This window comes from Bactrocera latifrons, unplaced genomic scaffold (assembly GCF_001853355.1).
Source record: "Bactrocera latifrons isolate USDA-ARS-PBARC rearing strain unplaced genomic scaffold, ASM185335v1 scaffold_214, whole genome shotgun sequence".
NCBI lineage: Eukaryota > Metazoa > Arthropoda > Insecta > Diptera > Tephritidae > Bactrocera > Bactrocera latifrons.
In genome coordinates, this window is record NW_017535675.1 from 202,875 (window position 1) to 219,448 (window position 16,574).

Below are 16,574 nucleotides of genomic sequence, written 5' to 3' on the forward strand. Positions count from 1 at the left end.
AATTTTTTTACTTATTTTTTATGTGTTTAATTTTTTAGTTTTGTTTAGTTTTTTTCTGTGTCTATTGCTGCTGCTAACAACAAGTGCTTGATTTTGGTTTTCCTTTTCTTTTTTTCATTTGGTGTTGTTGCCTTTTATTATCACTTTTTCAGTTACGCGCCTGTGACTGCAGGCCGTAAATGTTGTTACCAATTTTTTCCAACATTTTTATRGCGATTTTATTGCCGAAACGAAAATTTAAGTGTACCCATTGCAAAAAAGAAAAAAAAAAAAACCAAAAAACAAACAAAACTACTAGCCGTACAAGTACAACCCTGTAATCAAATCTGTGTTGCACTTGTAGCGCTCCGAAGCAAAAAAAGGCACAAAACAGCCACTTACAACAAGAGGTCAAAAGCGATATAAACTGAACTCTTCTACATTTCAAGTTTTGCAACAAACAAACAGACAAATTTCTGCATTAATTTCTAGTTCTGTCGTTGTGCGCGTAGATTTCTACGTTTTMCGTTCATTTCGGTACCAGCTTTTATTAGTTTGTTATTTGTTAGTTGCGTGCTGGGATGGAACAACGTATGGGTTCCCTTTTATCTGCAGTTGTTTTACTCTCAAAGAGAATTAGAAGTTTACTCAATGTTACTGGTTAATGCAAYTTATGAGGGATTAGTTGATTTGTTGATAGATAACCTTACCTTTTGTTCTCAAAAATAAATTTTGTAAATATGTATTTCTATACAACTCAAACTTAAGTATAAGTCTATAATATATATAAAGACCCGAAAACACTGCAGAAACGTGGAAAATGTTTATAGATATCGCTTCGTTGTTCAAAAATGTCTTGTAAAGTAACACATAACGCCAGAACGTTCTGCAAAATGTCGAGGAAGTAACTAAAAAAACAATCCGGCATACTGCTGGTTTTGCAAAAATATTTAAGACAAATACAAGATTTTGATCGTTTGAACCCTAGCCTAGTACTCTGACTTGAACTAAAATATCTAATTTCTGATATCGCCGACTCGTAATGGCACTACCTATAACAAAAGCACCTTTCAGCAGTGAATAGTCATGGCTTCAGACATATTTCAATGCTTTAATGCTGATTTAAGTGGCTTGTTGTTGTTGTAGCGGCAGAATTCGGCAAGACTGTCAAGATTTTGGCGTATAAAAATTTCGGTTCCGTTCTGCTTAGGTACCACCATATGTCGTGGGAATAGCTGACTTAAGTGGATCATCCCATGTGATGGGTTCCAAAAATCTATTTCTGTTTATCATAAATTGCTTTCTTAACATGACTATAACAAGTTTAGAGGATGCAGCAGTTGTAAAGACGAGCTGTTCGGYTGTTGTTTAAGCGGACTTGAAACTTTAAATGCGTTTTTCGCAAGACTGTGAGGTTTCCTKCAGCATATCCCAAAACTGAGTTGACCGAATGACTTGAAATTTGGGCGGAACACTCAGAACATGGAAAGGCATGGAACCACTTCTAAAGAAATCAAATAAAAATTCCCAAAATGTATAGCAAAAAACACAAAAAAAAAAAWAAATAAAAAGGGAAAGTTCTTAAATTTTCTTTTCCAATAGCTAACAAAAGTCCATGGTTTAGTATATTCCATTGAAAATAGACCATTCCGTGGTGCACTTAGGCAGACGAAATAAAACGGTTCATTTTTAGGTATCAGATAAGTCAACGAATGTAATCGTGGAGGGAGTGTGTGCCAATTATTTCGTAGCGGAGGCATCTAGAATGGTTGTAAGAGTTCTAGCTGAGCACGGTTTGCTCGGGTGTTATACAGAAATATTGAATATTTCAGCGAATGCCAAGTGTAATAAGTGTTTGAAAGAAAACGAGATAAAATAATATCAACACCTCCTCCTCAAATGAGCCGCCTTAGCCAGATCAAGGCAAAAACACACCRGATCTCATACTTGCAGGCATGCAGGTGAAACCGCAGAAATATAAATGACCTAAGCAAACCTAAACCGCCTAAACAGCCYTCAAAATGGTATTCAATAACCTCGAAATTTCCGATCAACAGACCGAATATYGTGGAAAAAGTGAACCGAAGCCGACAAAACCACGTCAAAGCAGCTCAAAACCAAGCTTATGTTGACAATCTGTTTCTGGGTCTTAAGCATAGATTTAAGACTCATCGCTTGTAATAAAACGTTTCATGACAAATTGGTGGTCGAATAGCTTTGTTTCACAGACTTTAACGCGACGCTGYTTTCCTAAAAAATGTAGTGTTTTTGGAAGCAACGTGCCTTCACTTTTCTTAGGYATTAAGGAACCTTCAAAATAGTTTTTACTGATCCTTCAGATATTCTAACGATGCGAATAAGGTCTTTGACTTTTAATCCTCATTTCACAAGCACCACTTTATTTATTTTATTGTCATGTTGATCTTCAGTTGATGTTAATGGCTGTCCTGGACGTGGTTCGTCGTCAAAGCAACCCTCTTTGAATAATTTTCACAAATCAAAAACATTTTCTTTTAAACGGAATAATCAGCATGACGAATGGGTTCGATTAAGACATCTCAGTTTCATCAATTTTTATCAATATTTTCAAGCAAACGTGGAACTTTATATTAAATATTTACTGCTAGTATTTGCCTGCGTGGGTGCATTGTGACAGCATGTTGCCAGATGGTAGATGGACATATGAACATATCAGCCATTTCCCTTGAATTTACTACAAATAACCCTTTGCCCTTTCCAAGCTACACCCATGCCCTTATTTAAACATTCACTTTGCATATAACCACTACTACTTTTTGTTGTTTTTGCTGTTACTTTAGCACAGTGAAAATGTAAAATCCGAATTGAGAGGCAGAAAAAAAGTCGCCATACAAAGATGCAGACACAATAYAAAAGCGAGTGGCGTGTGGATGTGCGCGCTGCAAAGACGGTTATCTACATGCAATGGCAAGCTAGTCGGCAACAGCCACAGTAACAGTCGCTCGGCTAAACAGTTAGGCAGTCGACGCGTCAGACAGCACGACGAGCAGGCGGCCAGCCAGCGAGAGCAGCGGCAGTCAGCTGGCTGTGTTGCCGATGAAACGGGTTAGTTAGCTGGTTGCTAGCTGCAATGAGCGCATGCAAGCGGGCGGACGGAAGCTTACACTTCACTGATRTTATTGTTGTTGTAGCTGTATTTGTTGTAAAGGCAGCAGTTGAGCTGTGTATAAGCGCAGAAGCAGGCTAGCGAATGGGCCAACAACCGCAATGAGTGGCTTTTGTAGTTCATGAACGGCCAGCGAACTTACAACAACAGCAGCAACAACAATGATAGGCTGTGTCGCACAGAAAGCGAGTAAAACGGTAGCAAACCGGCTTGAATGCAAGTCATTGCGGCGCACAGGCCWGACTCTTGGGGCCAACTCAACAACCACTACAGCGCGCACGCCCCACCGCGCACATACACTCACCCACACATGCACACGTACGCACAGTTTGTGGCATYGTTAAGCCGTAGCAGGCGATTCGTGAGCTTTTGTGCAGTCAGCAACAGGCGCAGCTGTAATTTGCTCGATATGCTGTTGTTGTTGTTGTTGTTGTTGCCTAGCGCCGTAAAGTGGGTGCACAATCATTATGATGCAAATGCATTAAAGCGAGAAACTGCAAAAAACGAAGAAAAGAAAAAACAACAACAACAACAACAACAATTACCAAAAACAATAACAACAAACAACTCATTCACAATGAAACAAAACGCAAAGCGTGCTGCGCTGTCTTGACTTGATTTCGGATGCGGCGAGTTACACTGGTCACGTAGCCTACTACCACTGCGCATGCCTCCGCCGCGCTGCGTCCACGAGCGTTCATCATCGGCTGTTGCTGCGTTAACCGTGTACTGCCTCTTGTTGTTGTTGTTGTTGCAGTAGGCATGGCGTTAACCATGTGCTTGTTGATGTGGTTGTTTTTTGTAGTTGTTGTTGCTGTCGTATGCATAAAGTTAACCGTGTGGTTGTGATATTTTTACTTCGTTGTTGTAATCGCTGTTGTTGTTGCCGTAGGCATGGCGTGATGTGCTGTTGCTTGCTTTCGTCGATTTTTCACTCATATTTGCATTTATTGCTACTGTTGTTTTTATTGCTTTTGTTGTGGTTATTGTTATTGTTGTTGTTGTTGCTGACAATTTCTGTTGCCTCATCAATAGCAGAATTATAAAAATGAAAATTGCTAATAAAACTCAACTGCGATAAAAGTGCTGGCAATAAAGTGGCGAAAACCAAAACAACAACAACAACAACAACAACAACAACAAGCAATAGCGCATTAAACACAATTACAATAACAATAGCAATTATGCTACCCAAAAGCCATTAAATTGCATATGAAATTAAATTTTTATTCGGCGCTTGTTCACACTTTTTGGTTCGCCATTTGTTTCGCCGTCATTTTATTTTTATTTTTGTGTYTCGCAACTTGTTTTTGTTCTTTTTTATTATATGCTTGCGGTTGTTTACGCTTGTTTCAAAGCATTTGCAATTTTTGTGCTTTGAAGTTTCAGCTGCTGGCAAACTTTAATGCGCTTACTCTACGTTCGTGTTTTTTCCCATTTTTGTTGCAAGAATATTTTTATTACCCTTTCGTGTAACGTGGAGTATTTTTCAATTAGAAACTAATCGCTGATGTGACGAGTTTGCTTTGATGGTTTGGAAAAGATGGCAGACGCTGYAGTGTCGGGCAGCAGCGGAATCAGAATTGCTTTCTGGGCCTTTCGCCTCTCAGCATATTTTTAATATTGATGTTACTCCGAAAATGTTTCAGAATTTGAATTAAAATCACCCAAAAACATCCCGCGMCCCTCTGTCTTCGGCACTGTGTCAGATGYTTATATTTCTTTGAGTGTAACTTTCTTCAAAAACAATGACTAAAATTTTKATATGAGCGCCAAAACTTCTAGTATGAGGTCAAAGGCTCATCAAAGGTTCTACTAAGGGCTCTTGTAAGCACAAGCTTCCGTACAATATTGCCACCTACAGTAAGAATTATAATTAAACATTTSAGTATTTAAAGCCTGAGCAATATTAACAAAAAACCTTTAGGTCCTCAAGACAGCTATGCCTTTTTATTTACAGCTTTTTCCATTGAAAGCACTAACGTATGCCTAGAAAGTTCGTTATTCTTCTATAATTTATTGGCCCAAACTTATTTTTCAAGTAGTGTCTTTTTCTTATACCCTTCAGGTAYCTCTCAAATATATAAAATATATTAGTAAGCAAAACTTATTTAATAATTCATATTTTCTCTTAAATCTATAACTTTTTTTCTCTCTCCTAGATCAGTAACATTCTGAATTCCGCTTYCAAATACCCACTATAAAAAGTTGCATTAAATGAAGCCAATTACCGTACCAAAATATTTATCACAACCTGAACCAAGTGTATTAAGTTTGTCACGAAGTTTGTAACATATAGAAGGAATCGTTAAAGACCCCATAAAATGTATATGTACATATATGGTAAAWGATCAGCCTGATGAGCTRAGCTGATTTGACCATRTGCGTCYGTCCGTTCTGCCGGTTGCAGAGATATTTACTCGAAATTTTGCACGAGTCATTAAACATGAAACTGCTCACTTGTCGAAACCACCGATATCGGAGCCTCTCATAAAAAACACCCGTTTTTATGACAACCACTGCAAATGCATTAAGGAAACTGATTCGACCTTAATGGTGTGGCTTCAGGCCTAGCAAATCAACAATTGGGCAGATATTGACCATGCGCCAAGACTTGGAGAAGACCCGGTTCAACACACACCATCTTTTCATCAATTTCAAMGCTGMTTTTGAAAARGATCTGCTTTTATGCCACTATGTCTGAATTTGGTATCCCCGCAAACCTAATACAGCTGTGTAAACTGRCGTTGAGCAACACAAAAAGCTCYGTMAGAATCGGGAAGGAYCAAACGAGGTTTCAGACAARRCGACTCCCTATCGTTTCGCGAAGCAAAGAACGAAGGCAAAACGAAATATCTCCTGTCATCAAACAAACAGTCTTCGCACTCGCAACTAAGTTCCCAAGTCACTGTWGTCAGACATAACTTCGAAGTCGGCGGCAACGCTGGCTAGGTCATGTCGTCCGAATGGACGAAAATGCTCGAGCTTTGAAAATATACGACGCAGTATCCGCCGGAAAAGGCAGAGGAAGAGGAATATCTCCACTTTGATGAATAGACAAGGTCAAACAGCGATAACTGCGTAAGCGTTGACTACGCTAATAAAGAAGAAGAAAATTCTAAATGTCTGAGTTTTTTCAACCGTTCTTAAATGAAAAGTCGGTTGATATTTAGCTACGATATGGACTGGGTACGATATGGCGATATTGCAAATGTACGAAAAATCATATTTTAAACTTAAGTCGAGGTTTTGTGGGTGTTTGGCCAATTCCAAAATTAGATTCTCGTTCTACTCCACAAGACCTACAAGAAAAATAAAATAGTAGTAATCCTTGATGCTGACCATTTTTCCCAAATCTACAACTCAGTCACTTCATATTCGGGAAAARGTTCGAATCCTCCACGGATTTGAGGGCAAATTTTTTTTCTCCTTGAGTGAAATATCTAGTAAAAAATCTTGAACTTTACTTAGAGGGAGGTTTTCAGCGTTAACTTTTCTTCTCCTTCCCCAATTTACTATGTATACCCCGCCATACAAGACGTACATATGTATGTTCATATGTGGCATATTCCCATAAAATACATTTCTGTAGTTTTTTATGGTCGTGTACTTTAATGGATATCCTGTAGTTGTTATCACACATATAACGGCTTCATATCAATCAGTGTTGTGGGAAATTTAATGGCATTGCCTGGTCATGCATATATACAAATACAACATATAAACAAGTAATGGCTGTAAGGCAATCCAACTTTATGATTGCCCCCAACATATAAAAGCGGCGTTAAACTAAACAAAAAAAAAAAAAGCCAAACAAGCACTGATTGTTTACTTGTTTCAGCGTGCTGATTATGCTGACAAAACGCTTTTATTTTTTCTAAGTGGTWGCTTGGACGAGAAACACTTTTTTACACTTCAACAATGTTTTATTTCTTGTTGTTATTATTGTTGTACGCACATAAACACTTTTGCTGTCAATTTCCGTTTGTCGTGTACGCAAAAATTTAATGGCAACAACACAGCGATTTACACTTTGGGAGATTTTGCCAAAGATTTTGCTCATGGAAGTATCTATATATGTGACCACATATACTATATACATATGTATTTGWATGTGTGTGGGTAGATGAGGGCGCACCAAGTGGCGGATTGTGAAAAACGCTTGTCGTTGTTGTCATAAAAATTGCTATAAAATTATTATTATATCTTTTGGTGGCAAAAACAACTAAAACGCAAGACGGCGAGGTACGCGAAGAGAAGCGGCTTAAAAAAGTATGAACGAAAGGCAAAAAGTAAAAGAAACTCTGTCTCTTATACACATCTAGAGGTACGCGAAGAGAAGCGGCTTAAAAAAGTATGAACGAAAGGCAAAAAGTAAAAGAAACTAAGTGTGGAAAGCACCTGATTATGGCCTGAGCAAAATATTTTTCGCCTATATCCTCAGTGGACTTAATATAGCACACGCAACTTTATCAAAAACATTAACGAGGACAAGAGTTYCGCGCCTAAATATTTTGGCTACAATGAGAACTTTAACTTTCTCGCTGGGTTTTGCGCTGAATTATGATAATTAGGTAATGAAAGCGAGTGAAAGAGTAAAGAGCGAAAGAGAGCGAGTTCTGCTGGTCTCGAAAAACCACGACTAAACCGCAATTTGAGCCCAAGAGTCTCAAGTACGGCGAAGATTTCCCGAACCCTTAATTGGTTTTAACCGTGAACGGGTTAAATAGTAGAATTTTCATAGACTTAAGTCTGCTAAAGTTCCATATATGAACGGCTTTACGTTTTGGGTTCCAAAGAAATCTATCGAAATKAATCAATATTGGAAAGATTTTGTCAAAAGAGTGCTTTCTTCGGCGTTATGGTTGTCAAAACGTGATTTTTGACGGTATATGTGTTATATATTTCAGAGAGATTGGTTAGGTTAGGTTATGACTACGCCTCCCGGTTCGCCGAATGTTTGGCAGCCGAGACCTTCAATATTGCAAACACTGGCTGACTGACCGTTCTCACGTCACTTCTTTTATACCACTTTGACAATTTTCTTCCGACTGCACTTTTATTTTTCAGCATAAATGCTTATCGAATAATGTCCAGTAAATACTCCTGCGGTTGATAAGACCGACAAGAATAACTTTGCTATGGGCAAACAGTGGATTTTATAGGGCTGAACGTAGAGCAGAAAGATCTTGCAGTGGCATACGAGCTGGTCGTCGACCAAAGCCTGYTAAGTGAAATCCATWAGCCAAATACTAGAATACGTCAAGACAACGGGGATCCAATACATTTCGAATCTGTTATAAGTATGTTAAAGGTGCCCTTCTGGGTAGCTCCGCGACTTTACATTTACCAGCGCTTCAGCCATGATCCAAACGGGTCTTCGGACTTCGGATCACTTCTCTATTCCTCAGCATCAGGATTGCGCGAAACAAAGAAGTCTCCGTTTGATTAAATACGTCGAAAAGCACTGATATGGAGGTAATAAATATCTTCTTCAAAACGTTTGTATAAGCTGAGAGTTCGAACCCTACATGGGTTTGAGGGTTACTTCTTCTGGAATGAAAACTCTCGTAGATCTTGAAATTTTCTTAGATGGAACATTTATTCAAGTTGACAAGACGCAGGTCCCTATCTGGCTGCAGGAATCTAAATTTTGTGGGAGAGGGATAGAGATGATTAATATGGTCCAATCACCTTGGTCTCACGCTGAATTTCAAACTGCGGGGGAAGTGGCATGTTGACCTGTCAAAGCTACTAAAGCTTGCAACGATTCTTTACCTAGTAATCAGTCAGGTGGCCAAATACACACTGCTTCAAATGACAGCAGAAGGATTTGACAGACGTAAGTTAATTTCTTCCCAGCGAATGAGTACTTAAGTTACGGAATACCACTGGCTCTTCTCTCAAGTGACAGCATTACCTAAAGTGTAAACTTTGTTAAGAAATTCAAGGTTTCCCTCAGCAGTAAGGCTGAATGGAATGAATCTGCTCTCGAGCGAGTGCTTAAAAATAGTACATTTAAGCGGTACATGGACGTCGAAAACGTCGGAGGGAATTGGTGCGTAGAGATAAACTTCCAACGCCACGAACTTAGTTATATTCAGCGATAGTCAAGCRGCACTTAAAGCGATCTCTGCATACGAGAACAAATCGCTATTAAATAGTATGAGAGGGTATAGAAGGGCTGAACAGTCTGTCATATCGTAACCAAATGCACCTTATCTAGGTGCCCGATCACAAAGGTACAGCCACGAATAAAGGAATGAACCGACTGATGAACTTTCTGTAGCAGGATAAAGGCATGAATATGTTTCCAAATAGGGATCGGAACGTCTCAATGACACCTAGTAGTATATTTGAATTTATCAATAAGCTGGGGCTAAGTGAGTCGCTGTGACTGAGGAGTKGGCACAACAGATTTTAGGTCGCGGTGTAATCCTCTATCTATTTATCTAATCTARATGGAGGTTTTCGCGGTTAAAAAACATTTTGAGATTTAATTCGCGCGAAGCTAGTTCGTTGGTGTAATTTTAAGCAATTTAGTAATTTATAAAACCATCTTAAACAAAATTGTGAATGAACATCGAAATGCAGTGTAATACAATTTTCTTAATTTACCAATCGGACAAGGGAAGCGTAGAAAGCAACACAGCGTCACAMCGTGTTTTTTACCACAGAAATTATTTTCTCGAATTACTCTTCATTTTCGTTTTTAATTTGGCTTTTCCACTTAAATTAATTTTCTCCCACACCCAGCTGCTGGAATCCGCCAACGACTCGCAGCAAATCTCAAGTCGCCGMGCACTCAAGTGAAAAATAAGAAGAAAATTGTAGTGTTTCTGAAGAAGTTTTACACGAACTCAGGTAGAAAGCCAGCTAGCCAGCCGGCAAGCAAGCAGGCAGCAGCAATTTGTAACAGTAGCAGAATGTCGCCAGTGGCTTTGCAATTAGGTGAACAACAAAGGCAGCAAGAAAATCGTGCAATGCGCTTTTCATCTGGCGTCGAGCACTTTGCATGCGACGCGTAATTACCGCTTAGCAGTAGTTGGCGACGGGCGACTAACTGCGCTGTGGCGTTGCCTGAGAACTTTTTTGGCTGGCCACGATTACGCGCTTACGTTGTATATGGAGCTGGCGATGCGGCGTGGGTTGCGACCTGCCGGGGACCAGCACACCAGCCTCATTAATGAAACAGTTTACATCGTCTGCTAAACCGATAATTGCATTCAAATTAGTTCCAGCCGCGTAACTGGCCAAATTACACATTGAATGTTGAGCGGCGGCCAAATGTTGSAGCTGCCGTCGACGTCRAAGTAGCAGACCGGAGCCAAAGTCGGAGCGTAAGGCCGCAAGGTTTGGTACTATCGTGTTGCAGAGATTTGCTGTTTGTTTGCTGCATGTTGACCAYCTGCAGCTGCGCGACAACGGAAGCCACACACACATACACCCGCGCATATTAGTATTGAAAGAAGGCGCTATGTAGTCGGCAATGTCATGTGGTCGGCAGCCGCATGTCTCAACTTGCCACCGCTAAGTCAGCGCTGTGCGGCATGCTGTTCCGCGCTTTTGCATTTCACTATGCCACCMGCCCCCGTACTTTGCTCTGCATTGGCTACATCATTATGCATAATTACAAGTAATCTGTGATTTGAGTTTTGTGAAACTCTTGCCTTCTTTCCTCCTGCGCGCCTGTGTCTCAAGCTGCTGGGTGGCTCAAATTTTCTTCAAACTTTCGCGTTTTTGKTTTCTTAAGTTGGCGAAAACGCCTTCCTTTTTGCGCTGCGTGGCTCTCTASTCTGCTCTGCCGACATTTTGTAAATCCGCTTTTGCCTTTGATGTGCGCTTTCAGTGTGTTGGTTCGCTTCCGTTACGCGGCGGCCACGCCCACCAACCATTCCCTGGCTCACATTAGTCGCGGCAATTACTCACAATCTGCAACATTTGACAAGACAAGAAATGAGCTCGTCGTCGCAGCCACTGCAATCAGCGCTAAACAAATTGCGAGATTTTGGTAGAGAAGGAAGCGGAATATACATTTTTTTTTTTTTTTTTTTTTTTTTTCTTTTGTCGTAGCTGCTTGTGTAGAGTCTTTTCTATTTATTGTTGTGGTCTTGGTCGTAATTTGTTGCTATTTGTTTTAGTTTGTTTGAAATCTTCTTTGGTTTAGTTAAGTCTTTTCACTTTTCTTCGTTCTTATGTGGTTTTGTCTCTTTCTTTCTCTTTTGTGGCACTCATTAGTAATAGTCGGGAACTTAACTGACTACAAAGCAGGGAGAATGGATTTTCCAGAATTTTTTCGTCGGTTCTATTAAGATTGGACTCATTTTTTCAAGTATTATATTCTCTGCGACTCCGCTGTCATAGGAATTCTTTGATATAAATGGGAACTCTATACTTGAGTAAATCTAGAAACTAAGAACTGAGTCTCAGCCGCTTTGCCTGACCTAACAGAGGTCCACCAGGAAGATAATGCACTATTCCGGTAGCTTGGTAGATTCCAGCGTTTCGTCAGTGTAGACGCTTTAAGTTCCATTAGCTTGATCTTGCGCTCTCTAAGGCTTATAAAGTATAATGTATATGTATAACCGATGAGCGTGATGAGCAGGGTTCATCCATGTACGCCTGTCTATCTAAATGTGCCCGAACTAGACCCTTAGTTTTGTAGATATCGCTCTGAAAATTTCCATACGTTATTTTCTTCCTAAGAAACTATTTATATGTCGGGACAGTCGATATCGGACGATTGTACCATATAGCTACCGTATAAATTGGCTGTTCCCCGTTTTCCGGATATTCCGGTCTACGTAAACGATTATTTGCGAGTACATCCGGAACGTTGGGTTTGTTGAGAGCAACCCAGACTTCAGATTCTGTCCAATYCCGAGTTTTCTCCTTACGAAGCATCGGCATTTTTGTATCATAGGCAGCTATCTGATAAGTCAGGGTGTTTTTGTGGGACGCGGGTTGAGGACTGGGTACATGCAATTGCAGCATRCCCGATGTTCTCGGACATTCGGGATTTGGGTGGTAGGGACATTATCTGGACTGATGGACGTTTAGATGTTAGCGGTGTGATCTCCACTAGTCGGAATGCCGAACATGGGTGAATTGTTTAGGCGACGAAGGCGTTTAACTGGAAATTAGGGTTAGCTTCTTGTGTGAATGGTGTGTGTGTAATGCGTGTATGTGGTCCAATCCCTGGTCACTAGTGCAGAGCAGTATGAAAACTGAACTGGTAGTAGTTGCATCTACGAGGTCCGACCGGAGACTTAATTCTGGTAACACGGGGAGCAGGAGTCCTTAGAGTTCGCTCCAACTTGCTCATGCGAACTAGCCACTCGGGGAGTATCATGGCGGTTGTGGTTTAATACCCGAATGCGGAAAGAAGTGATACTTTATCAGTTGAATATGGGTTTGCATCGCAACCGCGTGCCGGACCGAAAGTACTGCAGAGGTTTTATAAGGGCCCTGACTCTGCCAAGGTGGTTCGTGTGTCAATTCCAGACTGTCTATTGGTACTGAAAATGCAGAGCACTGAATTATATATTGATAATGAAAATCGGTGGCAGTTTCAGGGCATTGATCAACGCATTGAAGTGATTCGGTGTGTTCTTGAGCGCCGTGGTGAGTGTCGTCAGCAGGTACCCACGTTAAACACAGCGAACGTTGACCGATCGAAATCTGGATAAAGTCCTAACTATTATACTGTCCTTTTCTAGAAACTACCTGCCTTAAAAGCTCAAATTTAATAATTATAACCTACARCAACAACAACCAGTTAAGCAAGCTAATATTAGCCGCGCAAATAGGAAATCGAAAGGTTGCTTCGATTTCACCGCCTGGCAGGCATCACTAGTAGGTGTGTCAGCGTACCAGGCACCAGCAATTATTAGCTGCTCGAATGTGATTTATAAAAATAAACACTTTGTTGATATTTTAAATTACTCATGTGTTGTAGTTGTTGCTGTAGCGCTGATCTTATAAGCGCTTAGCGCTGTTATTAAGCAAAATCATACATTGTTGCTGCTATTGTTGTGCTAATCATAAGCACCCGTGTGAAACGCTGTTGTTCAATTTCTATTTCTTTTTTTTTTTGTTTGTTTTTGCTCTTCACTGTAATTTTGCCAACAACATGAGCAACAACAACACAAATATGAGCTTGAAGCTGAAATATCATTATTAGAGATGACAGTGTGTCGCGACAGCGGACTGTGTGATTATGTGCATAAATTATACGCGCAGCTAAGTAAATATGCGTGTATGGCTGTTTGGGTGTGTATATGTTTGTTTGTTTGTGTATGTGTTGACTTGCTTAACGGCTATATGAGCGGCAAAGTGGCAACCATGCAATATGCAGATGTTGTTAGCATTATTAGCACCTTTATAATTTGCAATATACAACAACAATAACTAAAACAACAACAACAACAAGCGCTAACTATAACTGTTTGCATACAAAGTTGTTATTCGAGCAATGGAAATCGCATAGTAAACAACTGCTTATGCATGCAATATAAGTATAAATGTATGTGTGTGAGTATGTATATAAGCATGTATGTATGCATATACATACATATGGGAGTATATATGTGCATACATGCATATGGCCACACAACACTGACGGCAGCAATGAATGATGATAATAAACGCGGCAACATAAGCCTAGCAACAGCCAACATATATGCATATACACATACAAACATACATATGCATATATATACAAACACATAGACAACGTGAAAATAATAACCACAGCAGCGGTGGCAGCGGATGCAGCAGCAGCAACAGGCACATAATTACGAATAGTTGCTGACGAGCTGCGCGTTCACATACAAACACACACATATACACAGCTATTGACGCATTGATGAATYGCTGTTGTTGTGGTTGTGGTTGGCTAGACGTTGCTGGAGCTGGTGCGTGGCAGACAGCGCTGCTAGCACTACAGTTGCAAGAGTAGTTGTTGTTGTTATTGTTGTTGTTTTTCATGTTCTTGTTGATAAAGCTGCACGCACTAAAATTGCAACAGTTGTTGTTATTATTGTTGTTGTTGTTCTTGTTGTTGTTCTTGTTGTTGTTGTTGCCATCAATGTCACCGTTTGGGGCGCAGGCAACACGCTTGGCTGCTTTATTACAACAACAACTGTAAGTATATTGTTTTTGCACACTGTTTTTTATTGCCAATTGTTGTTATTGCTGTTTGCTACATTGTCGTCGCAATAAATGCTGTTGCTGTTGCTGATGTTGTTGTTGCTCTCTGTTTTGCTGGCCATGTTTGCGCGCGTTACCACAAAATATTGGTTACCAACTATTAATATGCAGTGCAGCACATTGTTGTTGCTGTTGTTGTCATTACTCCTGGCTGCTTGTTATTGCTGTTGCTGGCTGCACTGTCATGTCATTATTGTTGCAGTCATATTAATTAATACCATAGTTGTGCTGTGCCATCAATATGCATCTGTGTGTGTGAGTGTGCGTGTTGCAGCTTCATTGCTTGTTGCATGTGTGTGTGTGTGTGTGTTGCAGCTTCATTGCTTCCTGCCAGCCATGAGTTCATGCCGCTGCCTCTCTCGCACTCCTTAATGCATGCATGCAACTCTTCCTCTCTATTTCCCACTCACACACATACACACGCATACACACACACACACATGTGTGCTCGCTGCTCTTGTGACGAATCGATTTGCCGTTGATAAACTCGTTGCGGTGTTGCCCTTAATTACATGCAACATATTCCACAAACAAGCGCACGCACACACTAACTGTTGTTTTGTTCGTTGTTTTTGTTGTTGTAGACATGGTAGTTGTTTAAATTACAACTGCTGCTGCCCCCTCCTTCACTCATCATCAATGTTATTATTGTAATTTGTACTCGTGCTGTTGTTGATGCAGCCTCTGCACACGCCATTGCCGTTGTTGTTGTTAACTGTTGTTGCTGCTGTTGTTTTGTGACTCATGTCTTCGTTATACACATACACGAGTTACAGTTACAACAAAAACTTTATTAAATTGCAGCATGCAACAGATTTATTAAAGCATTTTCAATTGCTGCACATAARATTCAATCGCCAGTGAGGCGTTTGTAATGCAAATTTAAAATTCATATGATCTGCCGTTAATTTAAGGCGTTTGGGGCATGCAAATTGGAAAATTCGCAAATTATAATTAATTTATAGTGTTTTAATGAATAACGGTGTCTTATGCTGGTAAAATTACCTTTCGTATATACATATGCATCTATGTGTATTTATATATAGTACATATGTTGTATATTAGAGTGTATAAGAAAAACGAAAATTTTTTTTACACATGGGACCCTGAAAACTATGCTCTTAGACACCTCTAAGAATGTCTCTCCAGGTACAGGTAAGGGCTCTTAATTGTAACGGGAAGGTCTACCGCACAACAGTTCTCCATTCATTTTCGATATTACCATTTAATAAGTTTTTCAACAAGGACAATATTTTTTTCCGCTCTTTTGACACTTCTCTTCAGTAAGGTATGCCATTTCATAATGGAAAGATATACGATCCGACAACGAGTCGAAATTATTAAAATTCACTACCGAAATTCGGAGTCAGTGGCCTCAACTTTAAGAACGCTACGTCCAATTTATGGTCCACATAATCGTCCTATCACATCTACTAGAAAATTTGAATCCACAGCCGCAGCACAAAATGTTTGCTGTGAAACAACGAAGTGCCCGTAGTATCGAGAATATTGCTGCCAAAAAAACAAAAAAAAAATTGCTTAGACCCAAATCAGGCTCTAAGACGTCATTCTCAAGCGTTGGGCATCTGTGTGACAACGTTGTGACGAGTTTTGCGAAAAGATCTGGGCCTAGAATCTTACAAAATGAAACTGACGCAAGAAGAGAAGCCGCTTGACCACCAGAATCGACATACGTATGTCCATGACTTGGGCTGAGCAACAACTTGAAAATAATCCAGATTTTCATCGAAAAATCAACTTCAGCGAGTGGAGGAAAAAAAAAATTAAATTTCCTACTTCCACCTACTTGAAAAAGATAGCTTGTTTCATAGTATTTATGGCAATTCTATGCTCTACAAAACGGTCTTTCACGTTGTTTGTGTAAAGTAAACAGTTTTAAAGATACTAACCTTTGATTACAATACCAACTGTGAGCGTACTCTGTCAACCAGCCGCTTAAGTATGTAGGTACCCCCCAATATTGAATTGTGATTTTTTCAGAGGAAAGAACGAAGAATTGGTGTCAAATTTTGTATTTCTAACAAAATTTCGTGTGCGGAAACGTTGCGAATGTTAGGAAAGGCCTACATTTTTATAAAAAACACAGTCCTGCGAGTGCTACAAAGCCTTCAAAGACGTTTGCGAGATCGTTAAAGATATACCTCGTTCTGGACAACATTCGATCTCATCAACTGAAGAAAATATTAGAAAAGTGAAGGATGTGGTGCTTGAAAATCGT